This window comes from Lissotriton vulgaris, unplaced genomic scaffold (assembly GCF_964263255.1).
Source record: "Lissotriton vulgaris unplaced genomic scaffold, aLisVul1.2 SCAFFOLD_2242, whole genome shotgun sequence".
Classification (NCBI taxonomy): domain Eukaryota; kingdom Metazoa; phylum Chordata; class Amphibia; order Caudata; family Salamandridae; genus Lissotriton; species Lissotriton vulgaris.
Genome location: NW_028241913.1, coordinates 396,485 through 407,722, shown reverse-complemented (window position 1 = coordinate 407,722; position 11,238 = coordinate 396,485). Strand labels below are relative to the sequence as shown.

The 11,238-nt window shown below is 51.2% G+C and overlaps 1 pseudogene; it reads left to right on the top strand.

The window, feature by feature from the left end:
- The first annotated feature begins 6,777 nt into the window (after positions 1–6,777).
- On the top strand, positions 6,778–8,205 carry LOC147669141 (uncharacterized; annotated as a pseudogene).
- The last annotated feature ends 3,033 nt before the right edge of the window (positions 8,206–11,238 follow it).

The following is an 11,238-nucleotide window of genomic DNA, read 5'->3' as shown; positions in this document are numbered from 1 at the left end:
AGCGGGAAGAGGGTCCTGAGGAGGCTTTACAGAAGGGGGCTAAGGCTGTTAGCGGGAAAGAGGGTCCTGAGGAAGCTTTACAGAAGGGGGCTAAGGCTGTTAGCGGGAAAGAGGGTCCTGAGGAGGCTTTACAGAAGGGGGCTAAGGCTGTTAGCGGGGAAGAGGGTCCTGAGGAAGCTTTACAGAATGGGGCTAAGGCTGTTAGCGGGAAAGAGGGTCCTGAGGAGGCTTTACAGAAGGGGGCTAAGGCTGTTAGCGGGAAAGAGGGTCCTGAGGAGGCTTTACAGAATGGGCTAAGGCTGTTAGCGGGAAAGAGGGTCCTGAGGAGGCTTTACAGAAGGGGGCTAAGGCTGTTAGCGGGAAAGAGGGTCCTGAGGAGGCTTTACAGAAGGGGGCTAAGGCTGTTAGCGGGAAAGAGGGTCCTGAGGAAGCTTTACAGAAGGGGGCTAAGGCTGTTAGCGGGAAAGAGGGTCCTGAGGAAGCTTTACAGAAGGGGGCTAAGGCTGTTAGCGGGAAAGAGGGTCCTGAGGAAGCTTTACAGAATGGGGCTAAGGCTGTTAGCGGGAAAGAGGGTCCTGAGGAGGCTTTACAGAAGGGGGCTAAGGCTGTTAGCGGGAAAGAGGGTCCTGAGGAAGCTTTACAGAATGGGGCTAAGGCTGTTAGCGGGAAAGAGGGTCCTGAGGAGGCTTTACAGAAGGGGGCTAAGGCTGTTAGCGGGAAAGAGGGTCCTGAGGAAGCTTTACAGAATGGGGCTAAGGCTGTAAGCGGGAAAGAGGGTCCTGAGGAGGCTTTACAGAAGGGGGCTAAGGCTGTTAGCGGGAAAGAGGGTCCTGAGGAGGCTTTACAGAAGGGGGCTAAGGCTGTTAGCGGGAAAGAGGGTCCTGAGGAAGCTTTACAGAATGGGGCTAAGGCTGTAAGCGGGAAAGAGGGTCCTGAGGAGGCTTTACAGAAGGGGGCTAAGGCTGTTAGCGGGAAAGAGGGTCCTGAAGAAGCTTTACAGAAGGGGGCTAAGGCTGTTAGCGGGAAAAGGGTCCTGAGGAAGCTTTACAGAAGGGGGCTAAGGCTGTTAGCGGGGAAGAGGGTCCTGAGGAAGCTTTACAGAAGGGGGCTAAGGCTGTTAGCGGGAAAGCGGGTCCTGAGGAAGCTTTACAGAAGGGGGCTAAGGCTGTTAGCGGGAAAGAGGGTCCTGAGGAAGCTTTACAGAATGGGGCTAAGGCTGTTAGCGGGGAAGAGGGTCCTGAGGAAGCTTTACAGAATGGGGCTAAGGCTGTTAGCGGGGAAGAGGGTCCTGAGGAAGCTTTACAGAAGGGGGCTAAGGCTGTTAGCGGGAAAGAGGGTCCTGAGGAAGCTTTACAGAATAGGGCTAAGGCTTTTAGCGGGAAAGAGGGTCCTGAGGAGGCTTTACAGAAGGGGGCTAAGGCTGTTAGCGGGAAAGAGGGTCCTGAAGAAGCTTTACAGAATGGGGCTAAGGCTGTTAGCGGGAAAGAGGGTCCTGAAGAAGCTTTACAGAAGGGGGCTAAGGCTGTTAGCGGGAAAGAGGGTCCTGAGGAAGCTTTACAGAAGGGGGCTAAGGCTGTTAGCGGGAAAGAGGGTCCTGAGGAAGCTTTACAGAAGGGGGCTAAGGCTGTTAGCGGCAAAGAGGGTCCTGAGGAAGCTTTACAGAATGGGGCTAAGGCTGTTAGCGGGAAAGACGGTCCTGAGGAGGCTTTACAGAAGGGGGCTAAGGCTGTTAGCGGGGAAGAGGGTCCTGAAGAAGCTTTACAGAATGGGGCTAAGGCTGTTAGTGGGAAAGAGGGTCCTGAGGAAGCTTTACAGAAGGGGGCTAAGGCTGTTAGCGGGAAAGAGGGTCCTGAAGAAGCTTTACAGAATGGAGCTAAGGCTGTTAGCGGGAAAGAGGGTCCTGAGGAAGCTTTACAGAATGGGGCTAAGGCTGTTAGCGGGGAAGAGGGTCCTGAGGAAGCTTTACAGAAGGGGGCTAAGGCTGTTAGCGGGGAAGAGGGTCCTGAGGAAGCTTTACAGAATAGGGCTAAGGCTGTAAGCGGGAAAGAGGGTCCTGAGGAAGCTTTACAGAATAGGGCTAAGGCTGTTAGCGGGGAAGAGGGTCCTGAGGAAGCTTTACAGAAGGGGGCTAAGGCTGTTAGCGGGAAAGAGGGTCCTGAGGAAGCTTTACAGAATGGGGCTAAGGCTGTAAGCGGGAAAGAGGGTCCTGAGGAAGCTTTACAGAATGGGGCTAAGGCTGTTAGCGGGAAAGAGGGTCCTGAGGAGGCTTTACAGAAGGGGGCTAAGGCTGTTAGCGGGAAAGAGGGTCCTGAAGAAGCTTTACAGAAGGGGGCTAAGGCTGTTAGCGGGAAAGAGGGTCCTGAGGAAGCTTTACAGAAGGGGGCTAAGGCTGTAAGCGGGGAAGAGGATCCTGAGGAGGCTTTACAGAAGGGGGCTAAGGCTGTTAGCGGGAAAGAGGGTCCTGAAGAAGCTTTACAGAAGGGGGCTAAGGCTGTTAGCGGGAAAGAGGGTCCTGAGGAAGCTTTACAGAAGGGGGCTAAGGCTGTTAGCGGGAAAGAGGGTCCTGAAGAAGCTTTACAGAAGGGGGCTAAGGCTGTTAGCGGGAAAGAGGGTCCTGAAGAAGCTTTACAGAATAGGGCTAAGGCTGTTAGCGGGAAAGAGGGTCCTGAGGAGGCTTTACAGAAGGGGGCTAAGGCTGTTAGCGGGAAAGAGGGTCCTGAGGAAGCTTTACAGAATAGGGCTAAGGCTGTTAGCGGGAAAGAGGGTCCTGAGGAGGCTTTACAGAAGGGGGCTAAGGCTGTTAGCGGGAAAGAGGGTCCTGAAGAAGCTTTACAGAATGGGGCTAAGGCTGTTAGCGGGAAAGAGGGTCCTGAAGAAGCTTTACAGAAGGGGGCTAAGGCTGTTAGCGGGAAAGAGGGTCCTGAGGAAGCTTTACAGAAGGGGGCTAAGGCTGTTAGCGGGAAAGAGGGTCCTGAGGAAGCTTTACAGAAGGGGGCTAAGGCTGTTAGCGGCAAAGAGGGTCCTGAGGAAGCTTTACAGAATGGGGCTAAGGCTGTTAGCGGGAAAGACGGTCCTGAGGAGGCTTTACAGAAGGGGGCTAAGGCTGTTAGCGGGGAAGAGGGTCCTGAAGAAGCTTTACAGAATGGGGCTAAGGCTGTTAGTGGGAAAGAGGGTCCTGAGGAAGCTTTACAGAAGGGGGCTAAGGCTGTTAGCGGGAAAGAGGGTCCTGAAGAAGCTTTACAGAATGGAGCTAAGGCTGTTAGCGGGAAAGAGGGTCCTGAGGAAGCTTTACAGAATGGGGCTAAGGCTGTTAGCGGGGAAGAGGGTCCTGAGGAAGCTTTACAGAAGGGGGCTAAGGCTGTTAGCGGGGAAGAGGGTCCTGAGGAAGCTTTACAGAATAGGGCTAAGGCTGTAAGCAGGAAAGAGGGTCCTGAGGAAGCTTTACAGAATAGGGCTAAGGCTGTTAGCGGGGAAGAGGGTCCTGAGGAAGCTTTACAGAAGGGGGCTAAGGCTGTTAGCGGGAAAGAGGGTCCTGAGGAAGCTTTACAGAATGGGGCTAAGGCTGTAAGCGGGAAAGAGGGTCCTGAGGAAGCTTTACAGAATGGGGCTAAGGCTGTTAGCGGGAAAGAGGGTCCTGAGGAGGCTTTACAGAAGGGGGCTAAGGCTGTTAGCGGGAAAGAGGGTCCTGAAGAAGCTTTACAGAAGGGGGCTAAGGCTGTTAGCGGGAAAGAGGGTCCTGAGGAAGCTTTACAGAAGGGGGCTAAGGCTGTAAGCGGGGAAGAGGGTCCTGAGGAGGCTTTACAGAAGGGGGCTAAGGCTGTTAGCGGGAAAGAGGGTCCTGAAGAAGCTTTACAGAAGGGGGCTAAGGCTGTTAGCGGGAAAGAGGGTCCTGAGGAAGCTTTACAGAAGGGGGCTAAGGCTGTTAGCGGGAAAGAGGGTCCTGAAGAAGCTTTACAGAAGGGGGCTAAGGCTGTTAGCGGGAAAGAGGGTCCTGAAGAAGCTTTACAGAATAGGGCTAAGGCTGTTAGCGGGAAAGAGGGTCCTGAGGAGGCTTTACAGAAGGGGGCTAAGGCTGTTAGCAGGAAAGAGGGTCCTGAGGAGGCTTTACAGAATGGGGCTAAGGCTGTTAGCGGGGAAGAGGGTCCTGAGGAAGCTTTACAGAATGGAGCTAAGGCTGTTAGCGGGAAAGAGGGTCCTGAGGAAGCTTTACAGAAGGGGGCTAAGGCTGTTAGCGGGGAAGAGGGTCCTGAGGAAGCTTTACAGAATAGGGCTAAGGCTGTTAGCGGGAAAGAGGGTCCTGAGGAGGCTTTACAGAAGGGGGCTAAGGCTGTTAGCGGGAAAGAGGGTCCTGAAGAAGCTTTACAGAAGGGGGCTAAGGCTGTTAGCGGGAAAGAGGGTCCTGAGGAAGCTTTACAGAAGGGGGCTAAGGCTGTTAGCGGGAAAGAGGGTCCTGAGGAAGCTTTACAGAAGGGGGCTAAGGCTGTTAGCGGGAAAGAGGGTCCTGAAGAAGCTTTACAGAAGGGGGCTAAGGCTGTTAGCGGGAAAGAGGGTCCTGAGGAAGCTTTACAGAATGGGGCTAAGGCTGTTAGCGGGAAAGAGGGTCCTGAGGAAGCTTTACAGAATGGGGCTAAGGCTGTTAGCGGGAAAGAGGGTCCTGAGGAGGCTTTACAGAAGGGGGCTAAGGCTGTTAGCGGGAAAGAGGGTCCTGAGGAGGCTTTACAGAAGGGGGCTACGGCTGTTAGCAGGAAAGAGGGTCCTGAGGAGGCTTTACAGAAGGGGGCTAAGGCTGTTAGCGGGAAAGAGGGTCCTGAGGAGGCTTTACAGAATAGGGCTAAGGCTGTTAGCGGGAAAGAGGGTCCTGAGGAAGCTTTACAGAAGGGGGCTAAGGCTGTTAGCGGGAAAGAGGGTCCGGAAGAGGCTTTACAGAAGGGGGCTAAGGCTGTTAGCGGGGAAGAGGGTCCTGAGGAAGCTTTACAGAAGGGGGCTAAGGCTGTTAGCGGGGAAGAGGGTCCTGAGGAAGCTTTACAGAATAGGGCTAAGGCTGTAAGCGGGAAAGAGGGTCCTGAGGAGGCTTTACAGAATGGGGCTAAGGCTGTTAGCGGGGAAGAGGGTCCTGAGGAAGCTTTACAGAAGGGGGCTAAGGCTGTTAGCGGGAAAGAGGGTCCTGAGGAAGCTTTACAGAAGGGGGCTAAGGCTGTTAGCGGGAAAGAGGGTCCTGAGGAGGCTTTACAGAAGGGGGCTAAGGCTGTTAGCGGGAAAGAGGGTCCTGAGGAAGCTTTACAGAATGGGGCTAAGGCTGTTAGCGGGGAAGAGGGTCCTGAGGAAGCTTTACAGAATGGGTATAAGGCTGTTAGCGGGAAAGAGGGTCCTGAGGAGGCTTTACAGAAGGGGGCTAAGGCTGTTAGCGGGAAAGAGGGTCCTGAGGAGGCTTTACAGAAGGGGGCTAAGGCTGTTAGCGGGAAAGAGGGTCCTGAGGAGGCTTTACAGAATAGGGCTAAGGCTGTTAGCGGGAAAGAGGGTCCTGAGGAAGCTTTACAGAAGGGGGCTAAGGCTGTTAGCGGGAAAGAGGGTCCGGAAGAGGCTTTACAGAAGGGGGCTAAGGCTGTTAGCGGGGAAGAGGGTCCTGAGGAAGCTTTACAGAAGGGGGCTAAGGCTGTTAGCGGGGAAGAGGGTCCTGAGGAAGCTTTACAGAATAGGGCTAAGGCTGTAAGCGGGAAAGAGGGTCCTGAGGAGGCTTTACAGAATGGGGCTAAGGCTGTTAGCGGGGAAGAGGGTCCTGAGGAAGCTTTACAGAAGGGGGCTAAGGCTGTTAGCGGGAAAGAGGGTCCTGAGGAAGCTTTACAGAAGGGGGCTAAGGCTGTTAGCGGGAAAGAGGGTCCTGAGGAGGCTTTACAGAAGGGGGCTAAGGCTGTTAGCGGGAAAGAGGGTCCTGAGGAAGCTTTACAGAATGGGGCTAAGGCTGTTAGCGGGGAAGAGGGTCCTGAGGAAGCTTTACAGAATGGGGCTAAGGCTGTTAGCGGGGAAAAGCGTCTTGAGGAGTTACAGCCATTTATAAGGCCTCGCAAGGGCCCCCCTAAGCAGGTGCAAGATGGCTCTGTAAACACCCTAGAGGTATTGGGGCCTCATGTAAAAGAGATGTAGATGGCGGTTAGAAAATTAAAATGCCAGGCGCACGCCGCAAACTTAAAATTGGGGGTGGGGATTTCCACTACCATGTTCAAGAGGGAGGCCCAACAGAAGGTTGTGCAAAGGGTTGGGATGTGTAAAAAAGTGATCATCCAGGCGTGTCAGGCGGCTGTGGCAGACATACATGGTATACGGGCGTGACTATGGCAGCACCCACCTCTAAAGAGGCCCATGGCCTCTGGTGCTCATAAGAGCCCCCCAAAATCAAAATATAACCGTAAGGTCCAGAGGTTACTAACAAAGTCTGCACGCTTCTTACAACTGCTCAAGCAGCGACCATCTGTTTCCCTACAACAACCTCAAACAAGACAACCCTGTTTCCCTAGAACCCCTCAAACAAGACACCCCTGTTTCCCTATAACCCCTCAAACAAGACACCCCTGTTTCCTTAGACCCTTCAAGCAAGGTACCATAGCTTCAAGACTAACTCCTGAAACATATAAACCAACACCACACACCCCCCAATACATAGGGGCAGAAGCTAACATACCAAGGGTCGGCCATTTGAAGGGGGTAGGGGATCATGCTTTAAAACTCCAAACCCCAGAACATTCAGAAGGACCTAGGGTTGGAGCTGTAGCGGAGGCCTCCATGAACAAGCCGTACACAGACACAAACCCACTGGTTCAGATAGGACTGGGCTTGGTGCCTAGAAAAGCCTGGGCCCGTAAAAAAAAACAAAAGTGGGTTAATAGTGCAAAGAACCGTCGGCTTTTAATACGCAAGCTTAAGAAGGCTAGATTATGCCCTACCCACCGGTTTACAAGGACCCCAGAGACAGACCCCGATCAGAACCCACAAAGTGACATCCCAAGGAACACTGCAGCAAGTCACACTCCTGTTGATGAGGGTTCAGAGCCCTTGTTTTTAGAGAGTGTCAGAAGTTACAGTCGCAATGTAGAGAGGTTTAGGGCCGTAGAACACTATGAGGAGTTTAGATTTGTTAACCTACTCCAAATAACATCATCCGATCATGGGGTTCTAGCTATACATCAGGCCGTGCAGGAGCTCATAGGAAGGTTGTTACGCTATGTGGGGCCTAATGACTTTTTCCGACTCCGCTTCCAGGGGCAGGATTTTGACAGTCCTTTGTTCACCAGGCCGAAGGCCTGAGATGTGTTTGACGCTGTGCAATGTTTAGAAAACCTCTCCAGGCTTTTACAGAGTAAGGCTGAACTAGTCGCCTATGGCACTTTTAGAGTCATAGCCCTCATTGTCCAGGGTCGTGAGGGGGGTGTTTCCAGACCTTTAAAGAGCATACTATACAGTCAGATAATTAGTACGAAACGGCATTGGCTGCTCAACTTTAACAGCGGCGCAGCCAATACCTGTCTGGCGGCCAGCATCGTGGGTTTGTTGATGGATCGCAAGACCCCTGACGCTGTCATCATGTCTAGAGCGGCTGAAGCCCACGAGGTTCTTGAAATACCTCCTGACCGCATGGTCGGCTTTGGTGACATAGGTCTTTTTGAGAACTATTTCGCCGTGACGGTGAAAGTTCTTTATCATAACGGTTCCTGGCAGTACTTTACAACCGGGGAACGTGTGAGAAACAAGACCGTATATGTCCTTCACAACGAAAATCATTTTTATGGAATCTTGAATCTTAAAGGTTTTCTGGGAGTCAAGTATGTGTGCGCCCACTGTGACCACATTTACAACAATAAAACATATCATCAGTGTGAAATACTTTGTAAGATGTGTCAGAGGGACGGGTGCATAGAAGACGCTACCCTGAAGGTGAGGTGCGGCACTTGTAGGATGTTTTGGCGCTCGCAAGACTGCTTGAGCATACACGAGAAATCTTTTAACTGCATCCCTAAAAAGGATTGCAACAAGTGTGGGCGGTATGTGGCAGAGGATCACAAGTGCAAAGGCATGATATGCCCCCGGTGCCATGTGTCTTTCAAGACCGGCACCAACCATCAGTGTTATATGGTTGAAGGTCTCCCCCAGACCAAGACCGAAAACTATATAGTGTTTGATATAGAGTGCACAAAGGAGACGGGAGTACACTAGCCTAACTATATTTACGCACACCACCTAACTTCCGACGCTAGTTGGGAGTTTGAAGGGCGAACGTGCGTTGGTTATTTCCTCAGCACTTTCATTCAAACTAAATTCCAAGGGTATACCCTGCTAGCCCACAACTCGAAAGCCTACGACTCATTCTTTATTCTGCAAAACATGATTCGGGAAAAGATACAAGTGGAACTCATAACCCAGGGTTCTAAACTGATGCTGATGACTGTATGCCCTTTACAAATACGGTTCATAGACACCCTGAATTTCCTACCCATGAAATTGAGCAAGCTGCCAAAGGCCTTTGGGTTCCCGGGGTGTAAAGGTTATTTCCCACACTTTTCTAACTCCTGGGCTAACCAGAATTATGTCGGACCCATGCCTCCTCCTGACAGCTACGGTGTTGAATACATGATGCCTGATGAGAAAGTGAGCTTTCTACAATGGTACTCTGAAAACCGTGAAAAGGAGTTTCACTTTCAAACAGAGTTGAAAGCTTACTGCCGGGCTGATGTAATGATCCTGCGGCAAGCTTGTAACCTCTTCAGAGATGCTGTGGTGTCTATGACTAAAAAGGGCAGGTCCATGAAATCCAAAACCCCTGAAGTGTTAAAAGCGGTCGAATACATAGACCCTTTTAAAAACGTCACTCTGGCCTCCATGTGTATGTCCATCTACAAGCACATGTTTTTGAGGCCTGAAACTATCGCTCTAGTACCGCCAGACCTCTATAACGGTAAACAGAAACGTTATTCAACCCCCTCTATCCAATGGCTCATGTACGTCTCTGAGAAGGAAGACATACAGATTCAGCATGCCTTACAGGGTGGTGAATACCACCTGGGCCCCTTTTACATGGACGGGTACTCTGTAATTAAGGGCGTACCGACGGCCTTTGAATTCAACGGTTGTTTTTACCACGGGTGCCCCAAGTGTTACAAACCCCACAAGTATAACAAACTGCTGGGTGCCAAGTTTGAACACTTATACAGACGTACTCTGACAAAAACACAGTATGTTGAAAAGCAGGGCTTTGCTATGAGAGTTCTTTGGGAGCACGAGTGGCGAGACATGTTAAACACAGACACCGACCTCTGCTCTTCTCTTCAAACTCGTGATTTACCCAAACCTCTGGAGCCACGCGATGCCTTATTCGGGGGTCGTACAAATGCCATACAGCTGTACAAGGCAGCTGGTGAGGGTGAGAAAAAACACTACTATGATTTCACCAGTCTGTACCCTTTTGTGAACAAAATGAAGTTGTACCCCTTGGGTCACCCCACCATCATCTATAAAGATTTTAAGCCCCTAGACGAATACTTTGGGCTGGTCAAATGTGAAATCTATCCTCCTAAGCAGCTTTACTTTCCAGTGTTACCATGCAGAGTCGATGGTAAGCTGATGTTCCCCCTCTGTCGAACCTGTGCGATGTTTAAAGAGGTTGGCGGCTTCAGCCACACCGAAGAACAACGGATGCTCACAGGGACCTGGTGTAGCATAGAGGTACAAGCTGCCTTAGAGAAAGGGTACAGGCTAGGTAGAGTACACGAAGTGTGGCATTTTAAGAGCACTACAACACAACTCTTTGTCCTCTACATTAATTTGTTTCTCAGAGACAAACAGGAGGCCTCAGGGTATCCAGAATGGTGTACTAGTCAGGCTGCAAAACAGAAATACATCGCTGACTACTACGCTCACGAGGGTATCCGTGTACGCCCCCATCTGATCGAGGTCAATCCTGCACGCCGTCAGTTAGCCAAACTCTGGCTTAACTCCTTATGGGGTAAATTTGCACAGCGCACAAACCTGTCAAATACCACCTTAATAGCAGATCCTGATGAACTGTTCAAGTACCTGTTTGCCCCTGGCTACGAGGTGTCCAGCTGTGAGTTTATCGATGACGATACCACAGCTTTGTGTTGGAAATACACCCAGGAGTACCCCACATCGAGTAACAACATAAACATATTCATAGCCTGCTTCACGACTGCCCACGCTCGTCTAGAGCTTTACGGGGTTATGGGTCAGTTGGGTAAGTATAGTCAGTTTCATCAAGTCGAGTACCAGGCAATGTACTCAATAAAGGGCTAGAAATTGCAGGCATCTCGAGGGTCACCTCAGGCTCAGGAATTGAAGCAGTGGCTAAAACAGAATTTCTCACAATCGAAGGAAAGGAGACCGCCGGAGTCATGCTAAGAAGAATCGGCCACTCTGTGTATCTTGACATTGTCAATGGAGATATACCTGTTTTCTTTATGACCTGATAGTGGTGGTAAAATGACTGTTCTTGTGCCCTTCATACCAAGCACAGGGACCAGAGCTCGGTAAGATGGACCAAGATCTTTTCCCGAACCAGTTCTCCAAATTGTGGTAGCCAGCCAACTACCGGGATCTGCAACGCATCATCCGAAGTGGAGGGCAAATGTTCCTTCGCAAGACTGTCTCTCGTCTTTTGTAGAGTCTGTAAAACATTGCAATGTTCATCTACGTCAAAGGAGGCGGCTTGAGCCACCGAGTCTAGACCGTCAAGGTCCGGTACATACATCTTGATACCAAAGAGCATTTCGTATGGATTCCGCCCACCTAGAGACCTTCTAGGGAGATTATTAAGAGCACGCTGCACGCCATTGAGATGGGCCAAAAACGATTCAGAAAAGGGGGTGGTGATGAACAGAGTGTCTGAATTAAGCAGACCACTCTTACCCAGTCCAAAGATCAGGGCTTGATCCATCACCGTTATTTAGCTCACTGCACCATCCCAGCTCAGAACCTGGCTATATGCAAATCAGTATGTCCCTGGCCCAGTGCATCATGGGAACAGGGCAGACTAAACTACCAAGCCAATTCTTCACCAGAAAGGAGACAAGCTTCCGGGGACCGGTTTCTGGCATTTCAGCCGTCGTCGGCCCGGCTTGCTTGAATCCTGATGGTGCAGTGAGCAAGGGACTCATGTCTGAGTATACCCTGCCACACCTATAGTGGCCAAAAACGATTCAGAAAAGGGGGTGGTGATGAACAGAGTGTCTGAAT